Here is a 21537-nt window from a genome sequence, read left to right as displayed (position 1 = left end):
CACCCGATCATCTCTCTGGATCATCCCCGTGCACCAGCCCCAAGCATCCTGTACCCTGCATCAAACATAGACTGCATATCAAACATAGCGATTCGTTTCTTACATGATAGTATACATGTTTCAATGCCATTCTCCCAAATCATCCCACCCTCTCCCTCTCCCTCAGAGTCCAAAAGACCGCTCTACACATCTGTGTCTCTTCTGCTGTCTCGCATACAGAGTCATCATTACCATCTTTCTAAATTCCATATGTATGTGTTAATATACTGTATTGGTGTTTTTCTTTCTGGCTTACTTCACTCAGTATAATCGGCTCCAGTTTCATCCATCTCATTAGAACTAATTTTCTTTTATTAATGTACTTTTTTTTCTGTACCAACTGACTGAGAAAAACTGGTTAAAAAAAGAGACACACCTGAGGTTGGAAGAAATTATGCATTTCATTTCTCAAATTTGCAAGAGTGAAGTGAGGGGTGGACTTACATCTCTGCAGAGTTCCATGCCTTAGACTTCCCCTCCCCCTCTCCCTAGAGTGTGTGTGACTGAAAACGTATATTGGTTTAGAGGTTCTGCTTGGATAAATGTTTCAGAGCCAATAAATCTGTCACAGTAGCTCTCAGGCTGAGCCAAGGTGAACGATCACACAGTAATTTCTGCAGAGCCTCAGGGTACCAGGCAGCACAAGCAGGGAGGTCACCAGATGCCTCCTCACCTTATGCCCAGAAGCAGAGACGTCACCCCACAGGAACAGGAGTTTTCCCCACATGCTGCATCTACCGGGTGGTAAAATTCCTTGTCAAACAGCAGAGCAATCAGATGTAAAACACAGAGGAAAAAACAGAAGCACATAAAAATAACTGGTTCTCACAGTGATTCTGGTGATTGGTAGACTCCAGGTGAAAATAAGTGCTCTTTATGCAAGGCAACATGGTGGTGTTACTCAAAAAAGGTTAGTGTATACCTCCTTTGTTTCAGCTGCATATGCCATAGACACCCACTCACACAAAAGCACTAGGTTGTCCATGATGGTTTAATTTTTTGCAGTTTATTTCTAGGAATGAAAAATCTGGAAGAGAATAAAAATTCTCATAAGATAGGAGTTGATAAGCTACGTCATACAATGGAGTGTTCTGTAAGTACTCAAATTATACAGATCTCTATACACACAAATGGAAGGTTTCTGAGATACACTCTTCATAGTGACTGGGAGCATGAACTTTGGAGCCAGTCTGCCTGAGCTCAAACGCCTGTGTGACACTGGGCAATTAGCGTCCCAATTCTGTGCCTCAGCTTGTTCATGTATAAAATGAGGGTAACAGTAATATGTAAGCAGTAGAGTCATTGTGAGCATCAAAATGAACTCCTATGAAAAGTGCTTATAACAATCTTGGATTCACATAATAATACTAAACTACTAATTATGTGAGCTATTATGTTATGTATGAGCTGTTATGAGTAGTAGTGGTAGTAACTAAGAAGCTAATGCTAACTGCTTATGTCTGGGGCTTATACTTGTGGGGCTTGAAGTGAAAGAGTAGAACTTTCCACTTTCATTTTAGACCATTTGGATTAGTTACAGTGAACATAATACTTATATTAAAGAGTAATTAAAAGTATTCAGAAGTATATTGGATAAGAAGACTGCTGTTTTAAAAGTCTGATATGTAACAAACAGGGACTTAACCAAAATCACAATTACTGAGGGCTGTATTTTTAAAACATTAGAAACTGATTAACATAAGCAATCCCTTATACTAAATCCCTTGTGGCTGCATTGCATTGTACACTTAGCAAAATGTTTTCACGTTCATGAGTTGATTCAATCCAACTAACTGGATTATTAATGAATTCACTTAATCCTTGTAAAGTGAATGTTCATATTTATTATTCCAAATAAAGGAAGAGAGAGAGGAAGTGAGACAGTTGGCTGTTGGTTGTTTGGGTTTTGTTGTCATTTTTGTTGTTTCCTTGCTCACAGCAAAGCTGGACAGGCTACGAGATTGAAGCTTAGAGTATTAAGGGCTTGCTTAAACTCAGACAACTTCTGAGTAATAGAAATGGAGAAAACCCAGGTTTCCCAAGGCAAAGCTCTTTCTACCAAACCATAATTACCCTGTAAACATGCTAGATTTACAATTCTACCCATATACAGAAACTATCAAGTATTTAGTTTGGTAAGAAGGTGGGATTTTAGTGGATCAGCAGGAGAAAACATCTAAAAAGTCAGTTCTCCAAGTTTATAAACAAAGCTTATGACTGCCCCAGGAAATTATGACCTGTGTGAATGGCAGCTGACAATAGAACATATAGTTGGCTCCTGTCCAAAGCACCCTCAGGTGAGATAATGCTAATAAGATATGACCCTAGGGTGAGATGATAAACAGATGAAATTGGTAGAGCCAAGAGTGTAATTAAAGATAGTTGCTTTGGGATGTGGCTGAGGTCACTAAAACAATGAACAAATTTTTAAAAGTAAGCCAAATAGCAAGATAACTATAAGCACCTTTAGCAAGTTGCTTTTCTCTCTGGTTTCTTACCTCTAAAAGTGAAGAGGTTGGACTAGCTGACCTCTAAGATGCCTTTCATCCATCTATTCATCCATTCAACAAATAAGCATTGAGTGATTTTTTTGTTTGTTTGTAGATCCAGGTACTAATGATACAAGTTGAATGCAACTGATGAGGTCACTTTTCTCAAGGAGTGGTGGGGGCTGGACAAGAAAGAAAAGTATCAGACAGTGATAAGTGTTACCCAAAGAATTAAAAATAGGCTGATGGTAAAGAAAGTGATTGAATGAGTAGTCTAGGTGGGTCCCCTATGAAGGATTCTCTGAGGAGGTGACTTTTTACATGAGATTATTGAATGCGCCCTGTGAGAATGAGAGAAGCTTCTAGCAGAAGAGCTGGTTCAATGACTCTAAGGAAGGAATGAGCTTGTGTTGTGAGGAACCAAATGAAGGATTGATAGACAAGTGAGAACATGTATGGTTCTGTAAATCATAAAGAGTTTGGAGGATTTCAAACAGAAGCATGATCTGATTTATGACTCTAAAAGTTTACCAGGATTGCTATGTACAAGCCTGGAAGCAGGTATCCCAGGTAAGAAGCTACTGCAGTAGTCTAGAAGAGATACTATGATCTCTTTAAGGTAAGAGTCAAGAAAATGCAGAAAATTGGACAGATTTAAGACATTTATGGGAGTAGAATCAATAGTATTTATAAATAAATGGCTTTTGTGGGTTAAGTGAAAGAAGAATTTCAAGGGTTATGTTAGATTTGGAGCTTGAGCAAGTGGCTGGATATTGGTGCCATTTTCCAAAATGGGAAGAAATATATAAAGGCCAGTTAGGATGTGTACAGACAGCAGTGACTCTGGAGTTCGACAGTGGTCATGCTAAGCACTGGATGTCTATTGAACATCTGTACAAAGATGTGAGAGTAGGCAACTAGAGTCAGGAGTCATGAAAATACAATATATTGTTTAACTGTGTGTGGCTTTTGTGACCCCATGGACTATAGCCTGCTAGGCTCCTCTGTCCATGGGACAAGCATACTGGAGTGGGCTGCCATTTCCTTCTCCAGGGGATCTTCCCAACCCAGAGACTGAACCCGAGTCTCCTGCATTGGCAGGATGATGCTTTACCATTGAGCCGCCAGGGAAGTCTGGAGATACAATAGAGTTGAAGACAAATGTGCAGGAGTCGTTAGTGTAAAAATATGAACTAGATGGAATCACCTAAAGAGACCTGATAGACAGTAGACATGGGGTGAGCAAACAGAATCCTGGAGTGCTCTTGACCTTGAGGAGGTCAACCTAATAAAGGAGGAGAGGAAAGAGTGGCTAGTGTGATAGGAGATAGAAACACAACCAGGAAAATGTGCTACCAAGGGAAACTTTAAGAAGCAAAAAGCAATCCAGTGTATTAAATGCTGCCCTTGGACTGCAAGGAGATCCAACCAGTCCCTTCTGAAGGAGATCAGCCCTGGGATTTCTTTGGAAGGAATGATGCTAAAGCTGAAGCTCCAGTACTGTGGCCACCTCATGCGAAGAGTTGACTCATTGGAAAAGACCCTGATGCTCGGAGGGATTGGGGGCAGGAGGAGAAGGGGACGACCGAGGATGAGATGGCTGGATGGTATCATGGACTCAATGGACGTGAGTCTGAGTGAACTCTGGGAGATGGTGATGGACAGGGAGGCCTGGCATGCTGCGATTCATGGGGTCGCAAAGAGTCGGACACGACTGAGCGACTGAACTGAACTGAGGAGGTCTAGTTATAATAACACCAGAAAATCAAGTATTTGATTCCACACGAAGGAAATCATGTTTAAGGATCCAGCTATGTCTATCACTACTGTGTTTCTAGATCTTGAGGACTCGGGGAGGAATTCCTGGCAAATGTATTGTTGAGAGGTCTAAAGCGTTGAATTGAAAGTCCTATCCAGGACAGCCTAGTCACCTAGGCTAGCCTAGGTTAGTCACCTGTTCCAATATGTAGAAATTTTCATCAAGAGGATAAACAAACATGTGGTTTCAGCAGAATCACTGAAAAAGGAGATGAATGTACATCAAGATAAATGTAATTAATATGTATGTAATTATCTTAATGATTAGAATGGATCTAATTAGAATGGATCTAATCAGAATATAATATAAGGATATTATATAAGTTGGCATCAATCCAGAAGTCAAGTTTATAATAACTATCATGTAACTATTAGGTTTTTTAACCTCAACAGTTGATGTTTCTGTATGTGGCAGAAACTGAAGCATGATTCTTCTATTGGTTAGACTGCCTTCCTGTAGGAAAATAACTTATAAAGCTGAATACGGGTAGAAAGAGAATTCTGAGGACGTAGGTCAGCAAGAACCAAAGAGCTCTACCTTAAGATGAGTACGAATTTAGCAGTGGGGAAGAATTTGATAAGCAATATAGTGGGGAGACAGAGTTGAAGCTGCAGACAGAGCAGGAGGCGTTTTAGGAACCACATGCCTCACATTGAATTTTTAGTTGTTTGTGCTGCCATAATAGAAATTGTCTCAGTCTTCTCAAGACTTCAATTTTACATAAATAAATACATTATATGCTTAGATATACATTAAATCCTGTAGGTCCTGACATTTAGAAATCTCTCAATTAAAAAGCCAACTCATCACCCAGCTATTCTATCGTGCACTTTACAGTCAACAAAACAAGTCTAAGCACCCGGAGCATCCAGAATTTATTTTAACCTAACCTTAAAAAAAATAAGTACAGAAAACCAATGATTACTTGACAGTTGAAGAAAAAGTCTGAGGTAAAAGACAGAGACATCAAAATGGAAGCAAGGAAGAAAGAAAACTCAAAAGACATAGCACACTAAAAAGAAAACTTTAATAGAATTATATTTAATGACCTCAGAAAGAGAGGATAAGCTATTGTTAAAACAAGGTCAGGATACTATTGAAGGAGGAAACAGACAGAACAGGCTCCATCTTGAAAGCAGGACTCCATCTTGGGCCGGACTGTAGACTTTGAGCTATATGCCCTGTATCTATGGAAATGATATACTAACTGGAAAACCAGAGCCCCCCCTCCACCCCCCGGATGGAAGAGCCCCGGGACTCATACCTAGACTCTCTGTCACCTAAAAGAATACCCTAATTATCTGTGTAACCAAACAGAATCATAAATTCTCTTATGCTTATTGGGGTGTGACCACAGGCCTATTGATGATTGTCCATTGTTAACTACCTAGGCTTAAGGGATATGAATCACGGGTTTAAGGCATACGTATCATTATCATGGGTTAACTTTGATTGTATCTTTCTTTTCCTTTGTTCAGACTAGTTTCAGAGAATTTGGGGAGGTGGGTTTGAGCACATACACTTAGGGTATATGAGGTTTTCACAAAAACTGGTTGGGGTCCTTGGTTACAACACTGTGAAGAAAAAGGAATAAGCAGACACTTTTATTAGCATAATAAAGTTTTAAAAATATAAAATTTTAATTTAAATTTAAAATTATATGGATAAAAATATATTTATATGTTTATATATATATGGAAAATAAGAAAATATCTCAAAATCTTTAAAATATAGAAGAGAAAACAAGGTTAAACTAGAAGGTTTAAATCAAGAGGCCCAACATCCTACGGTAAGGATCCAGAAGGGAAAAATGTCAAAAGGAATATTACAAGAACATTTTATGGACCTGCAGAAAAGTCCTATTGAGCACCCAACACAATAAATGAGAAAAGACCCACCAAGTTGTAAATTTTAGAATATCAGGAAGATAGTAAAAGTTTCAAGAAAGGGGAAAAAAACAAGTCACAGATATACCTAGAATAAGAAGGCAGTGACCACCATATCCAGTGCTATCAAACTAGAATACAAACATTGTCTGACATTTAAGATCTAGAAAGTATTTCTCTCCCATGTACCTTTTCTCAAGAAGTCTTCTAAAGGTCTTGTTTTTATTCAGCAGCTAAGTTGTATCCAATTCTTTGCAATCTCATGGACTGCAGCATGCAAGGCTCCTCTGTCCTCCACTATGTCCAGGAGTTTGCTCAAATTCAAGTCCATCAAATTGGTGATGCTATCTAGCCATCTCATCCTCTGCCACCCCCATTCTTTCAATCTTTCCCAGCATCAAGGTCTTTTCCATTGAGTGGCCAAAGTATTGGGGAGCTACAGCAATTTTCCTTCCAGTGAGTATTCTGGGTTGATTTCCTTTAGGGTTGACTAGTCTGATCTCCTTACTTCCCACTGAAGCAATAAGATACACCAAGAAAGAAGAAATGATATCCAGAAAACAAAGAATCAATACAGAAAGGAGATATAGGAAATTCCCCAGAAAATAGTAAAAATAAACCCTACTATGATAGCAGAGACAGCTGTAGTAAGTAAGCAATCCAGATGAATATGAGAGGACAGGGACATACAGGAGAAAGAGCTCCGTTAAAAAACCATTTACCAACTGCTTATCTGGTTGGTTCGCTTGTATAGTTTTTTCAAAGGCTATCTTGCTGGAATTGGGAACGTGGATGCAGAAGCCAGACTGGCTGGGCTCAAATCCTTCCTCTGCCACTGTGGTCAGACAGATAGCCTCCCTGTGCTTCATGTTTCCTATCTATAAAATTGGGTCACAATGTACTTACCTCATAGTTATTTCAGAATGGAAGGAAATATTTTCAAATGAAGAGACTGACAAGAGGTTAATCTCAAAAAAAAAAAAAAAGAAACTCAGTCAAAAAATGGGCAGAAGACTTGACAAACCAGTATGTTGTACTCATACATTGTTCTCCTAATCTATGTTAATGAAACTATATATTTGTATGGGAATCTGCCTTTCTTCAAGATTCATGTCAATCATTTTCTGGCCCAGGATGACTCACCTGGTACCAAGGTTATCTTGAAGGAGGAAACAGCCAGAACAGGCTCCATCTTGAAAGCAGGACTCCATCTTGGGCCAGACTGTGGACTTTGAGCTATATGCCCTGTATCTACGCAAACGACATACCAACTGGAAAACCAGACCCCCCAGATGGAAGAGCCCCAGGGCTCATACCTAGACTCTCTGTCACCTAAAAGAATACCCTAATTATCTGTGTGACCAAACAGAATTATAAATTTTGTCATGCTTATTGGGGTATGACCACAGGCCTATTGATAATTGTCCACTGTTAACTACTTAGGCTTAAGGCATACAAATCACATGTTAACTTTGATTGTATCTCTCTTTTCCTTTGTTCAGACTAGTTTCAGAGAATTTGGGGAGGCGGATTTGAGCACGTACACTTAGGGTGTATAAGGTTTTCACAAAAACTGGTCGGGGTCCTTGGCTAAGAGGAGACTCTGCCTTGGGCCTGCCAGTGTAATAAACTGCACTCCACTATCTGCATTGTCCTTCTGAGTGAGTTTGTTTCCTGGAACGCGTGGCTACAACATTTGGTGCACTGGCAGGAAACTCACTTTGAGGAGACAAGTCCCATTTGGGACTACTCCGTCGCCTTGCGGCTTGAATCTTCTGGAGAGGGAAGGCGCCTCGCCCTTCTGGAAGGATTCTGCTTCTCAACGCCTGGACCTTTCACATTAGCAGGTAGTGGATGGCAGCAGGGGAACTGAGCAGTCAGGTGAGGAGGAACCCACCCAGCAGGGTGGAAGAGGGGGCCTGATCACCCCCCTGGGAGGGACTAGAAGGGGCATGGACCCACAGGAGCCTGGAGTCGGCAGGTAGTGGCGATTGCTTGGTACACAGGTAGACAAGCGTGTTAGGGCTTAGGAAGGGAATTTGTGAAGGTCATTTAGGAGGTGGTGTCCATGCCGTCTTGGGGAAAATTATTACCAAGCAATTGCCAGGGGATTATTAGGAGAAGAAACTTGGTCTTTGTGTGCTCGTACTCTGCCCTCCCCAAGGAGGTGTCCCATCTGCTGTGAAATTCTTGACCCCCTCAGAATTGTCAGGCTAGAAGAAGGAGTACAAATGGGCTTTTCTGGAGATGGCCTGAGACATGGGATATTTAACCCATCTGTGTTTTCATCCACACCTGATCAATGCAGAATGGACTTAAAAAGTTAAGGGAGAAACAGTCTTGGACCATGTGGTGTTCTGGTTCAGCCGTGCTGACCAGCAGGTAAAGACGCCAATCCCCCTTCTCCCTCTGGGATCTGGCAGGTAAGGCTCTTCTCATCCCAATTAGGACGGAGGTGGAATGGCAGTTTAAGTGTTTCATTGAGTGGAAATATCAGAAGTACATAGGGTACAAAGAACTTCATAGACAGAATGAAAAGGAAAAGTAGAAGAAGGTCCGAGAAGGTAAGCAAGATGAGGGAAGTGAGTCTAAGGCAACTGTATTGGAGTGCACAATTAAAAATTTAAAGAAGGGATCTGGAGGAGACTATGAGGTGAAGATGACACCTAACCGCCTCCACATACTCTGTGAGGTCAAATGGCCCCTGTGGGAGTAAGATGGCCACCAGAGGACACCATGAACTTAAAAATAGTGGAAGCAGTCTATATAGCAAGTCTCAGGAGAGCTGGGACACCTGGATCAATATCCATATGTTGACTCATGGCTAGGGTTAGCTCAAGACCCTCCTCCTTGGATGAGGTTCTGTATCCAGAAGGGAAAAGGAAAAATATTAATGGCACAAAAATTGACTGAATAAATAAAAAAGAAATTCTACAGGATTTGGACAGTGATGACCTGACTCCTCTGCCATACTGGATAATGATGCGCCTGCCTCCCAGTGCTCCACCAGGACCGGAGGCCACCTTAATGCCCAATCCAGGGCCAGGTGAAGTCCCTGCAGCAGCCGCTGCTCCTCCACCAGCTCTCCTGGAGATCATAGAGCCACCATTTCAGCAGGCTCTGATCCCAGCGATGGAGACCTCTGGTCAATGCCCCCAGGATTCCACCTCAGCTGGATCTCCTAGATTGTACCCACCTCTCCTGGTGAGTATTGATGGAAAGGGGGAAGAAAACACAGGAATTAGACAGAGGCTGTGCTCTGCCAAGGAACAGGGGGAAAGTACCCTACTACAGATGCTCCTCAGAGAGCTACAACAGCCTCCGGTTCAGGAAGCATGTGGGCACTACCATCCGTGCCCTGTAGCCTATTATTACCAGCCATTTTCCTCTACGGATATATTAAACTGGCAGAGGCACACTCCACCATACTCGGAGGAGCCACAAGCCATGATTAGGCTAATGGAGATTATTTTTCAAACCCACTGCCCTACATGGGATGACATAATCCAACTACTAGCCTCCCTTTTCAGCACTGAGGAAAGACACAGGATCCTAACTGAGGTTAGAAAGTGGTTAAGAGAAATAGCACCCGAGTGTACTGAAACCTGCAGCAGTGGGCAGAACTAGCCACCCCTAATGAGAGGCCCAATTGGGACTGTCACAGAGAAAGGGAGGGGCCCCCTGGAGAGATATCGGGTGGCTATTTTACAAGGTCTCAAGAGTGGGGCCCGAAAACCTATAAGTAGGGCAAACCCTCCCAAGTGATTCAAAGGGAAAGCGAATCAATCACCCTCTGAATTCTACAAAAGACTGTGCGAGGCCTGTAGACTTTATACGCCAATAGATCCAGAGGCTGCTGGGTCTCAGATGGTGATAAATGCAGCCTTTGTGTCTCAAGCCTACCGCAGAAATGTCAGATGTGGGGGACACCAAGTTACTCATGAATTTATATACATCCCTGAACCCAATACCTTTGTTGGGAAGAGACCTGCTGTCTAAATTGGGGGCGCAAGTGACCTTCCCCCCCTTCCACAAAAGACCCACTCTTCGAATGGGCTCAACCACCTATTTACTCTTCCTCTCGGTAACCCCTCAGGATGAATGGAAGTTGCACGATCTCCCAGAGGGAAAACTGGATGGGCTAAACAGTTGAGAGAGAGAGTTAACTCAACAATTCCCTGAGGTCTGAGTGGCAGACAATACCCCCTGCCCCCCGCCCCAGGCTTGCAAAACAAGTCCCACTGGTAATAGAACTCAAACCCAGTACAACTACGTCAGCAGGTGCCTTGGGCCTGCCAGACCTTGCTCAGCCATTTACTATTCATGTGACTGAAAAGGACAAGGTGGCTATGGGACATGGGACAGACCTGCGGCTTATCTCCCAAAATGGCTGGACAATGTTGCCACTGGGTGGCTAGGATGCTTATGGGAAATTGCTGCAGTTGCCTTACTGGTCTGGAGGCAACCAAGCTGACTTTGGGCCAAGATTTGATCGTAAAAGTCCTGCATGAGGTCAACACTCTTCTGCAAGGGGACCCTCATAAATGGCTGTCAACATCCCAGATTACTCAATACCAGGGACTGTTATGCCCCATGTTACTATTGAGCCTTGTCAGGCCCTGAATCTGGCTGCTCTCTTTCTTGTGGGAGAAGGTGGGCCCTCACATGATTGCAAGGAAATATGCCAGCAGCCCTGACTTGAGAGACCAGCCAATCCTGGACCAAGATTTGGTCCTGTACACCAATGGCACCAGCCTGGTGAAACAAGGACAACTGTCAGGATATGCAGGAGTCATGGAAGAAACCATCGTTGAGGTTAGCTCTCTGCCATCACACTGGTCTGCTCAACGGGCTGAACTATATGCTCTAATTCGGGCCCTCCAGCTGTCAAAAGGTAAGAAGACAAACATTTACACAGACTCCAGGTATGCTTTTGCCATACTACATGTACACAGGGGTCTATATAAGGAGAGAGGCCTTTTGACAACTAGTGAAGAAGATATTAAAAATAAGGAAGAAATTAAGACCCTATTAGATGCTGCCTGGGAACCAGAAAGGGTGCAGTCATACACTGCCGAGGACATCAAAAAGAGGATACCCCCCAGGCTCAGGGAAACAGACTGGCAGATATGACCATTAAACAAGCAGCCGAGGGCTTGGGGGTGACAAGTGAAGCCCCTATTAAAGCTCTCGTATTGGCAGAGCTGCCTGAGCTAACACTGGACTCTCCAAAATACGCCAAAGCCCAAAACCAACTAGCCAAAGCAGAAGGGGCCATCAAGACTGAAAAGCGATGGTGGGACTTGCCAAGTGGCAAATTATCGGTACCAGAGGAGCTGGCACCCACTCTGGGAAGCCAAACACACCAAGCGACCCATCTAGGCCTGATAAACTGGAAGAGCTAATTTGAAAATATTTCTTGGTTCCCCACCTCTCTTCCCTAAGCAGGACAGAATCTCAGAACTGCACTGCCTGCTCACACGTCAATGCTGCCTCTCGACACAGAAACTTCAGGGGATTCAGCTAAAAGGCACGCTGCCCCTTGAACACCCGGAAGTGGACTTCACTGAAATGAAACCTCATCGACACTACTGTTACCTGCTGGTCAAGGTATGTACATTCTCGGGATGGGTAGAAGCTTTTCCTACCCGGACTGAAAGAGCATCAGAAGTAACCCAGTGCCTGCTTAGGGAGATAGTTCCCAGATTTGGATTTCCTATCAGCATTGGATTGGACAATGGCCCAGCTTTCATAGCTGGCTTAGTACAAGTAAGCAAAACTTTAAACATCAAGTGGAAATTACACATAGCATATAGGCCCCAGAGTTCTGGGATGGTGGAAGGAACCAACTTGATACTTAAAAGAGACACTCTCCAAGTGGGTCATAGAGCCTGACTGCTCCTGGGTGGACTTGTGTCTGACGGCTCTGCTCAGACTCAGGAATACCCCATGGTCCCATGGCTATTCGCTGTATGAAATTGTGTATGGGAGGCCCCCTCCCATAATAAAACAGATGTCAACAAATTTGCCTCAGGTAAGGGGAGATAAGATTTCACAGCCGTTGGAACAACTGGGTAAGGTAATAAACCAGGTAACTAAGTTTGTACAAGAAAGGGTGCCGTTTCCCCACTGGGGAACAGATTCACGAATTTGTGCCTGGGGATCAGGTGTGGGTCAAGGGCTAGAAACACAACTCCTTGGCCCACACTGGAAGGGTCCATATACTGTTGTTCTAACCACCCCTACGGCAGTTAAAGTTGCAGGTGTCACTCCCTGGATCCACCACATGAGGATGAAGAGAACATACCACGCAGACCCAGAAAATGCTGAGTGGACTGAGCAGAGGGACCCCACTGACCCTCAAGAGATTAAGATCATCCTTAAGAAGAAAAAGGAAAAGAAGATCCTGGATGAGCCCCTTCAGGATGAAGCCGCATAATCAACTCCTGCTGCTTGGCCTCATCAACGTGATTTTGAATTTAACTTCTGTTTCAACTCAGGACAATGTTTTCATCTCATGGACACATTCCCAAGCGGCCTTCCACAACACCTCCAGCTGCTGGGTATGTAGGGCTATGCCTCTGTCTGTGATGGATGGACTTGCTTGCTGGGTGTCACCGCTCCGCCAAGGAGATTTTAAACCACTATGCTCTTTCCTAGGACAACAAAAAGAGACTTTCCTTCCTCTTGTCAACCATAATCTGTCCTTGCTCTCTTGGTGTAAGCCAGACCTACAGTCAATAGACTTGGCTCATGGGGTTACATTTGATGTAAACATCAGTTTCGTAGAAGTAACAAAAGCCTATACCTCATATTTAAAGAACAAAAAGGAAAAAAATCTCCCTGACCAGCAAGGAAGGACAGACCTCTAGGTATGTTGAACAAGTCTACCAAGTCTGGGATGAATATTTCTGGATGACTCCAGAAAAGGGTCAATTAAGTACTTCTACCGCTATATTCTGGAACAAAAAGAACAAAAGGTAGGGTTCGGTGACCATCCATTAGACCTAAAAGAGCCAAAATATATGGGGTATCTATCCCCCGAACAATGTAAACAAACATTCGAAGTCACATACCACCCCAACCAGTAGATCCACTGGCCAGGCTCTGATTGGAAATATAACCCTGGAATCCGCTGGGTGGCGCCCAACGGAACACAATGGCTTTGTGGGCCTAACCTTTGGCCCTGGTTACCAATCAGCTGGGTAGGCCGCTGCACACGGGGATTCACTTTTGCCCATGGCAGCATAAAACCTAACCTACAACAAGCCCCGGTAAATCTACCTTATTTACATGCTAGGTGGACAAAGTCTGTGTTTCAGTGGTATGAGCATACTGCTGCCTTATTCATACGTTCTGTAGGGACAACAGCTATAATGATTAAAGTAGAAGCCTTGACTAATTTCACAAAACAGGCCCTCCTAGATAGTGCTAAAGCCATCCAAGCCTTAAATGAAGAACAAATCTAAATGAGAAAAGCAGTAATTCAAAATAGAATGGGCTGGTGCACTGGGATGACCCAGAGAGATGGTATGGGAAGGGCAGTGGGAGGGGAGTTCAGGATTGGGAACTCATGTACAACCGTGCGGATTCATGTTGATGTACGGCAAAACCAATACAGTATTGTAAAGTAAAGTAAAATTAAAAAAAGAATAAAGTACAATTAATTAAAGAATATTGTACACATAGATATGGGCCATCTTTTTATCAAGAATTTCAACACCATCAGTTCAGTTCAGTCGCTCAGTTGTGTCCGACTCTTTGCGACCCCATGAATTGCAGCATGCCAGGCCTCCCTGTCCATCACCAACTCCCAGAGTTCACTCAGACTCAAGTCCATCAAGTCAGTGATGCCATCCAGCCATCTCATCCTCTGTTGTCCCCTTCTCCTCACCATAGCAATACTAAATTGTGTTTTAGTTTCTTTATGTATAAAAGATGTGCTGAAATATGCACGCCTCAACAGTTTTTATTTTCTTGAATATGGCTGTAGGTGACATCCTTCTATATAAAAACGATCTGCACGGCATCACATAAAGAATACAAACATCTTAAGTTCATACAGTCATTTCTCTAAACTCCTTAAGGAGAAATTTAAATCTTTGCTCAACACTAAAATTCAACAAAATGCTTGAGTTTCTCAGGAAATAAAAAATAACCAATTTCAAAAAAAAAAAATAGAATGGTTCTGGACATGCTCACAGCTGCTCAAGGAGGGACTTGTGCTATAATTAAGTTTGAATGTTGTGTATATATTCCTGATTTATCTGGCAATGTATCAGCTGCTTTAGATGACATGAAAAACCAGGTAAAAGCAACATGAAATGAAAACATTCCTTTCTGGACTTCAGTCCTATCTGGTGAAGGGTGATTGGTGGAAAACTATACTTACCATTGTTATAGTTGCTTTGATAGTTCTGCTTTGTGGACCCTGCATTTTACAAAGTATTATGAACTTTGTAAACCAAAGGTTGGTGTTGTTCTCCCAAATTGGTGGTCAGAGAGCCAGGGTACAATATATCCCTATGAGTAATGCTCATACTATGAGTTAAGAGCATCAAGAGGGGGTAATGAAGGAGGAAACAGACAGAACAGGCTCCATCTTGAAAGCAGGACTCCATCTTGGGCCAGACTGTGGACTTTGAACTATATGCCCTGTATCTGTAGAAACAACATACCAGCTGGAAAACCAGACCCCTCAGATGAAAGAGCCCCAGGGCTTGTACCTAGACTGTCCGTCACCTAAAAGAATACCCTAATTATCTGTGTAACCAAATAGAATCATAAATTCTATTTTGCTTATTGGGGTATGACCATAGGCCTGTTGATAATTGTCCACTGTTAACTACCTAGGCTTAAGGCATATGAATCACGGGTTTAAGGCATACAAATCATGGATTAACTTTGTATCTTTCTTTTTCTTTGTTCACACTAGTTTCAGAGAATTCGGGGAGGTGGAATTGAGCACATACACTTAGGGTATATGAGGTTTTCACAAAAACTGGTCAGGGTCCTCAGCTAAGAGGAGACTCTGCCTTGGGTCCGCCAGTGTAATAAACCACTCCACTATCTGCATTGTCCTTCTGAGTAAGTTTGTTTCCTGGAACGCGTGGCCACAACATTCTCAAAATGCCTGTTGTGGGTGAGGGGCCTGGTGCCATTCTCTGAATTTTGAGACATTTCCTTTCTTTAATTAGCAGACTGCTAGTAGCTATGTCGCATTCAGCTAAAGACTAGCAGAGGGGCACTCTTTCTGCCCCCTTCTGATGTCTATGTCAGAAGCTTTCTCTATCTCTTTTATACTCTAATAAAACTTTATTACACAAAAGCTCTGAGTGATCAAGCCTCATCTCTGGCCCCAGATTGAATTCTTCTCTTCCAGAGGCCAAGAATCCTGGCATCTTTTGTGGTTCAGCAACAACCTTTCAATATCCCCTCACACCCAGTTAAAATGGCCATCATTAAAAACATCTACAAACAAAAAATGCTGGAGAGGGTATAGAGAAAAGGGAACCCTCCTGCATGGTTGATGGGGATGTAAATTGATATAGCCACTATGGAGAACAGCATGGGGGTTTCTTTAAAGACTAAAAATGGAGCTACCATATGACCCTACTGGTCACATACCCTAAGAAGACTCTAATTCAAAAAGACATATGCTAGTATCAGAAAATTACTACAGCTAATCAGTGAATTTAGCAAAGTTGCAGGATACAAAATCAATACACAAAAATCACTTACATTTCTATATACTAACTGAAAAAAAGAGAAATTAAGGAATCAATCCCATTCACCACTGTAACAAAAAGAATAACGAGGAATAAACTTACTTACCTAAGGAGACAAAAGAACTGTACACAGAAAATTATAAGACACTGATGAAAGAAATCAAAGATGGAATAAACAGATGGAGAGATAGTCCATGTTCCTGGATAGGAAGAATCAATATTGTGAAAATGACTATACTACCAAACACAATCTACAGATACAATGCAATCCCTATCAAATTACCCATGGCATTTTTCACAGAACTAGAACAAAAAATTTCACAATTCATATGGAAACACAAAAGACCCCAAATACCCAAAGGAGTCTTGAGAAAGAAGAATGGAGCTGGAGGAATAAACCTTCCTGACTTCAGGTTATACTACAAAGCTATAGTCATCAAGACAGTGTGGCACTGGCCCAGAAACAGAAATATAGACCAATGCAATAAGATAGAAAGCCCAGAAATAAACCCATGCATCTACGGGTACCTTGTTTTTGACAAAGGAGGCAAGAATATACAATGTGGCAAAGACAGCCTCTTCAATAAATGGTGCTGGGAAAACTGGACAGCTACATGTAAAAGATTGAAATTAGAACACTTCCTAGCACCATACACAAAGATTAACTCAAAATGGATTAAACACCTAAATGTAAGACCAGAAACTATAAAACTCTTAGAGGAAAACATAGGCAGACTACTCGATGACATAAATCAAAGCAAGATCCCCTATGACCCACCTCATAGAGTAATGGAAATAAAAACAAAAGTAAACAAGTGGGACCTGATTAAACTTTTTTTTTTATAGCATAGTTGTCTTTTTAAATTTTTATTTTATATTGGAATATAATTGATCAACAGTGTTGTGTTAGTTTCAAGTATACAGCAAAATGATTCAGTTTTACATATACATGTGTCTATTTTTTTTCAAATTCTTTTCCCATTTAGTTTATTTTTTTTTTTTTTTTTGCAGTATAGACATCTCTCTTTTTTTTTTTAATTTTTTAAATTTTAAAATCTTTAATTCTTACATGCGTTCCCAAACATGAACCCCCCTCCCACCTCCCTCCCCACAACATCTCTCTGGGTCATCCCCATGCACCAGCCCCAAGCATGCTGCACCCTGCGTCAGACATGGACTGGCGATTCAATTCTTACATGACAGTATACGTGTTAGAATGCCATTCTCCCAAATCATCCCACCCTCTCCCTCTCCCTCTGAGTCCAAAAGTCCGTTATACACATCTGTGTCTTTTTTCCTGTCTTGCATACAGGGTCGTCATTGCCATCTTCCTAAATTCCATATATATGTGTTAGTATACTGTATTGGTGTTTTTCTTTCTGGCTTACTTCACTCTGTATAATTGGCTCCAGTTCCATCCATCTCATCAGAACTGATTCAAATGAATTCTTTTTAACGGCTGAGTAATACTCCATTGTGTATCTGTACCACAGCTTTCTTATCCATTCATCTGCTGATGGACATCTAGGTTGTTTCCATGTCCTGGCTATTATAAACAGTGCTGCGATGAACATTGGGGTACGTGTGTCTCTTTCAGTTCTGGTTTCCTCGGTGTGTATGCCCAGCAGTGGGATTGCTGGGTCATAAGGTAGTTCTATTTGCAATTTTTTAAGGAATCTCCACACTGTTCTCCATAGTGGCTGTACTAGTTTGCATTCCCACCAACAGTGTAGGAGGGTTCCCTTTTCTCCACACCCTCTCCAGCATTTATTGCTTGCAGATTTTTGGATCGCAGCCATTCTGACTGGTGTGAAGTGGTACCTCATTGTGGTTTTGATTTGCATTTCTCTAATAATGAGTGATGTTGAGCATCTTTTCATGTGTTGGGGACCTGATTAAACTTAAAAGCTTTTGCACAGCAACAGAAACTATAAGCAAGGTGAAAAGACAACTCTCAGAATGGGAGAAAATAATAGTAAATGAAACAATTGACAAAGGATTAATTTCTAAAATATACAAGCAGCTCATACAACTCAATACCAGAAAAACAACCCACTCAAAAAGTGGGAAAAAGACCTAAACAGACATTTTTCCAAAGAAGACATACAGATGGCTAAAGAGCACATGAAAAGATGCTCAATATCACTCATTATTAGAGAAATGCAAATCAAAACTACAATGAGATATCACCTCACACTGGTCAGAATGGCCATCATCAAAAAGTCTACAAACAAATGCTGGAGAGGGTGTGGAGAAAAGGGAATGCTCTCGCACTGTTGGTGGGAGTGTAAATTGATACAGTCACTATGAAAGACGGTATGGGGGTTCCTTAAAGAACTAGGACTAAAACCACCATATGACCCAGCAATCCCACTCCTAGCCATATACCCTGAGGAAACCAAAATTGAAAAAGATACATGTATCCCATTGTTCACTGCAGCACTATTTACAATAGCTAGAACATGGAACCGAGATGTCCTAGAACAGTAGCATGTCCTAGATGCTATATAGATGTCCTAGAACCTAGAACAATAGCAACGTAGATATCCATCGACAAATGAATGGATAAAGAAGTTGTGGTACATATACAGAATGGAATATTACTCAGCCACATAAAGGGATGAATTTGAGTCAGTTCTGATGAGGTGGGTGAACCTAGAACTTATTATACAGAGTGAAGTGAGTTAGAAAGAGAAAGATAAATATCACATTCTGATGCACATATACAGAATCTAGAAAAATGGTACTGAAGAATTTATTTATAGGGCAGCAGTGCAGAAACAGACGTAGGGAATAGACTTATGGACATGGAGAGAGGGGAGGAGAGGGTGAGATGTGTGGAAAGAGTGACATGGAGACTTGTATTACCATATGTAAAATAGATAGCGACAGGAATTTTCTGTGTGGCTCAGGAAACTCAAACAGGGGCTCTGTATCAACCTAGAGGGGTGAGATGGGGAAGGAGAGGGTAAGGAGGTCCAAAGGGAGGGGTATATGTATACCTACAGCTGATTTATGTTGAGGTTTGACAGAAAACAACGAAATTCTGTAAAGCAATTATCCTTCAATAAAAAAATAAATTAAAAAAGACATACGCATTCCAATGTTCATTGCAGCATTATTTACGATAGCCCAGACATGGAAACAACCTAAATATCCATCAACACGTGTGGATGGGGAAGAGGTGGTACATATATGCAATGTACTATTATTACTCAGCCATGAAAAGGAACAAAATTGGGTAATTTGTAGAGATATGGATGGACCTGGAGCCTGTTATACAGAGTGAAGTAAGTCAGAAAGAGAAAAACAAATACTGTATACTAATGCATTTATGTGGAATCCAGAAAAATGGTACTGTCCTGGTGCGCTTAGTCACTTAAGGCAGGAATAGAGACGCACATGTAGAGAACGGATGTGTGGACACGGGGTTGGGATGAACTGGGAAACAGGGATTGACACAAATGTGCTGCAATGTGTAAAACAGACAGCTAATGGGACCCTGCTACCCAGCACAGGGAGCTCAGCTTAGTGCTCTGCGGTGACTAGATGGGTGTGATGGGGAGTTGGGGGGAGATCTAGGAGGGAGGGGTATATTATACGTAGAGCTGATTCACTTCGTTGTACAGCATAGATTAACAGCATTATAAAGCAATTACAGTCCAATAAAAAATTTGTACCTTGAATCTTATGGGCTTATAGAGGGGCTGAAAGTGAAAGTGAAGTCATGTCTGACTCTGTGCAATCCCATGGACTGTAGCCACCTGTCTCCTCTGTCCAGGGAATTTTCCAGGCAAGAGTACTGGAGTGAGGGCTGGGAAACTGTAAAACACACACAGAGAAAACTAAGTACAGTTTTTTTAAACATAATTAATTTATCAGCTCTAGGGAAAAATAATGAGTGAATAAGAAAGGAAACATAATAATAATAGGCTTCTCGGCTCAACAGTGACTATTCCAAAGTCAGAAACTGCAGACGAGGGAGAACTGTAGTGTGACAAACTGGAAGGCCAGAGGAAGGATAAAGGATGCGAGAGAACTCTTTACCACAATAGGAAGTGAACAGAGGTAGCATTCTATTTGGAATGAGGAATTAAATACCAAAAAGAATGAGGAAATATGTTTAAAATAGCCCTGAAAGAATAGGACATTGCAACGATGGCCATTCAGGTACCATGGTAAATGACTGAGTGGGTGAGACAGACTCAAGGGGAGCAGTGGCGGCTGCTGGGGTCCCAGAGCACCAGCTTCCATGAGGAGCCTCAGGGTTAGGGGTCCACCGTGAGGTTAGCACCACTGGAAACAATGGGAGGAAGAGAAGAGCTGCCCCCTGAGCATTCTAACCCAGAGACCCTGAACATGGATCTTCCCCATCCCGGGAAGGTTCTTGGCCTGTCTGGAATAGGGCCCTGCAGGGCAACCTAATTCTAAAAATTGATGGGGAAGACTTACCTTTTTGACCTCCACCACCTTGGCTTGACACTACCATGCTTCCTATATATTCACACAAAAAAAGATTACATTTTGGGTTGAAATCATACTTTCTAAAACAGAAAGTCATGACAAAATCAATATTTGAAGACACCTAACTGACATATAAATGAAGCGATAAATATTTCTGTTGTGCTATGATATTAAACAGATTAAAAGGATTGTGCCCAAGAACAACCAGAAGAACGAGAGAGAAGGCGTACAGGCTGCCCATGCAAGGGTGAAGCGTAAGGGAGATCCGATATTGTCTGAGCTGCAGCTGATGTTTCAAAGACAAGCCAAGCAGTGAGTACTCTGATGGCTGCCCCACAGGTATCAATGCTGGCTGGCACGCTTCCACTCCAGTGACCCATCCCTGGGGTTTGCCTCCATTCCTGAAATGGCCCCCTTTTCACACAGGCCCCACACTGTCTTCAAGGGCTGAATAAGACAAGGCTAGCCAGCATGGAGGAAGTCACTTAATAAGCACTTTCCTGTCCTGGGGACAGATGTGTTTGGATTTCAGTGAAGGAACTAAAATCCCAGCAGCTGAGCTGGAGGAGGCTGCTCCAGAAGCCTGGAGGGAGATGTAGGGGTCTTATGTTTTGTACCGTCTCTTGGCAACCCTCCTGACTGCTGCTGACCTGTGGCAGAGACCCAGCTCCTTTGCAACGGGCCTTGAAGTGATCACATTTCCATCTGTGTCCAGAAGAAAGAGTGTGGTAGAGTCACAGGGACTCACTCCTTGCTTGGGTCACAGAAACACCAGACACCAGCTGAGAATAAAACCCCACACAAAATAGAAATCCAGAGGCATTTTTCAGCAGCCATGGTAAATGAGGATTTTTAAAGAAACAAAGTAAGTGCAGATTTTTTTTTTTTTTAAAGAATGTCTGAAATCCTAAGTAAATGGCCTTTGATTTACAACGCCCATGGATTTTTGGTGTTTTCAACAATAAGCAGGAATACTGAGTTTGGGGTTTTTTTTTTTTCAATAATAAGCAGGAATATTGAGTTTGGGGTTTTAATTCCTTTAAGCATTTTCCTATAAAATGATTTCTAAAAAAAAGCATTTTCTAGAAAGTATTTCCACTTTCTCCCTTTTT

General features: G+C 42.1%; 1 long non-coding RNA gene and 1 pseudogene across 1 annotated transcript; one reads left to right on the top strand and one right to left on the bottom strand.

Annotated features, from left to right (window-relative positions):
* On the bottom strand, window positions 311-19756 carry LOC106502405. Its single transcript, XR_001295973.2, has 3 exons — window positions 19642-19756; window positions 2538-2710; window positions 311-1066 (listed from the first exon to the last, which is right to left on the bottom strand). It is a non-coding gene; the product is annotated as an uncharacterized LOC106502405 (long non-coding RNA).
* LOC108636558 lies at window positions 12027-14787 on the top strand (annotated as a pseudogene).

This window comes from Capra hircus, chromosome 8 (assembly GCF_001704415.2).
Source record: "Capra hircus breed San Clemente chromosome 8, ASM170441v1, whole genome shotgun sequence".
Classification (NCBI taxonomy): domain Eukaryota; kingdom Metazoa; phylum Chordata; class Mammalia; order Artiodactyla; family Bovidae; genus Capra; species Capra hircus.
Note: the sequence above shows the minus strand (reverse complement) of the source record. Positions and strands in the feature narration are given on the sequence as shown.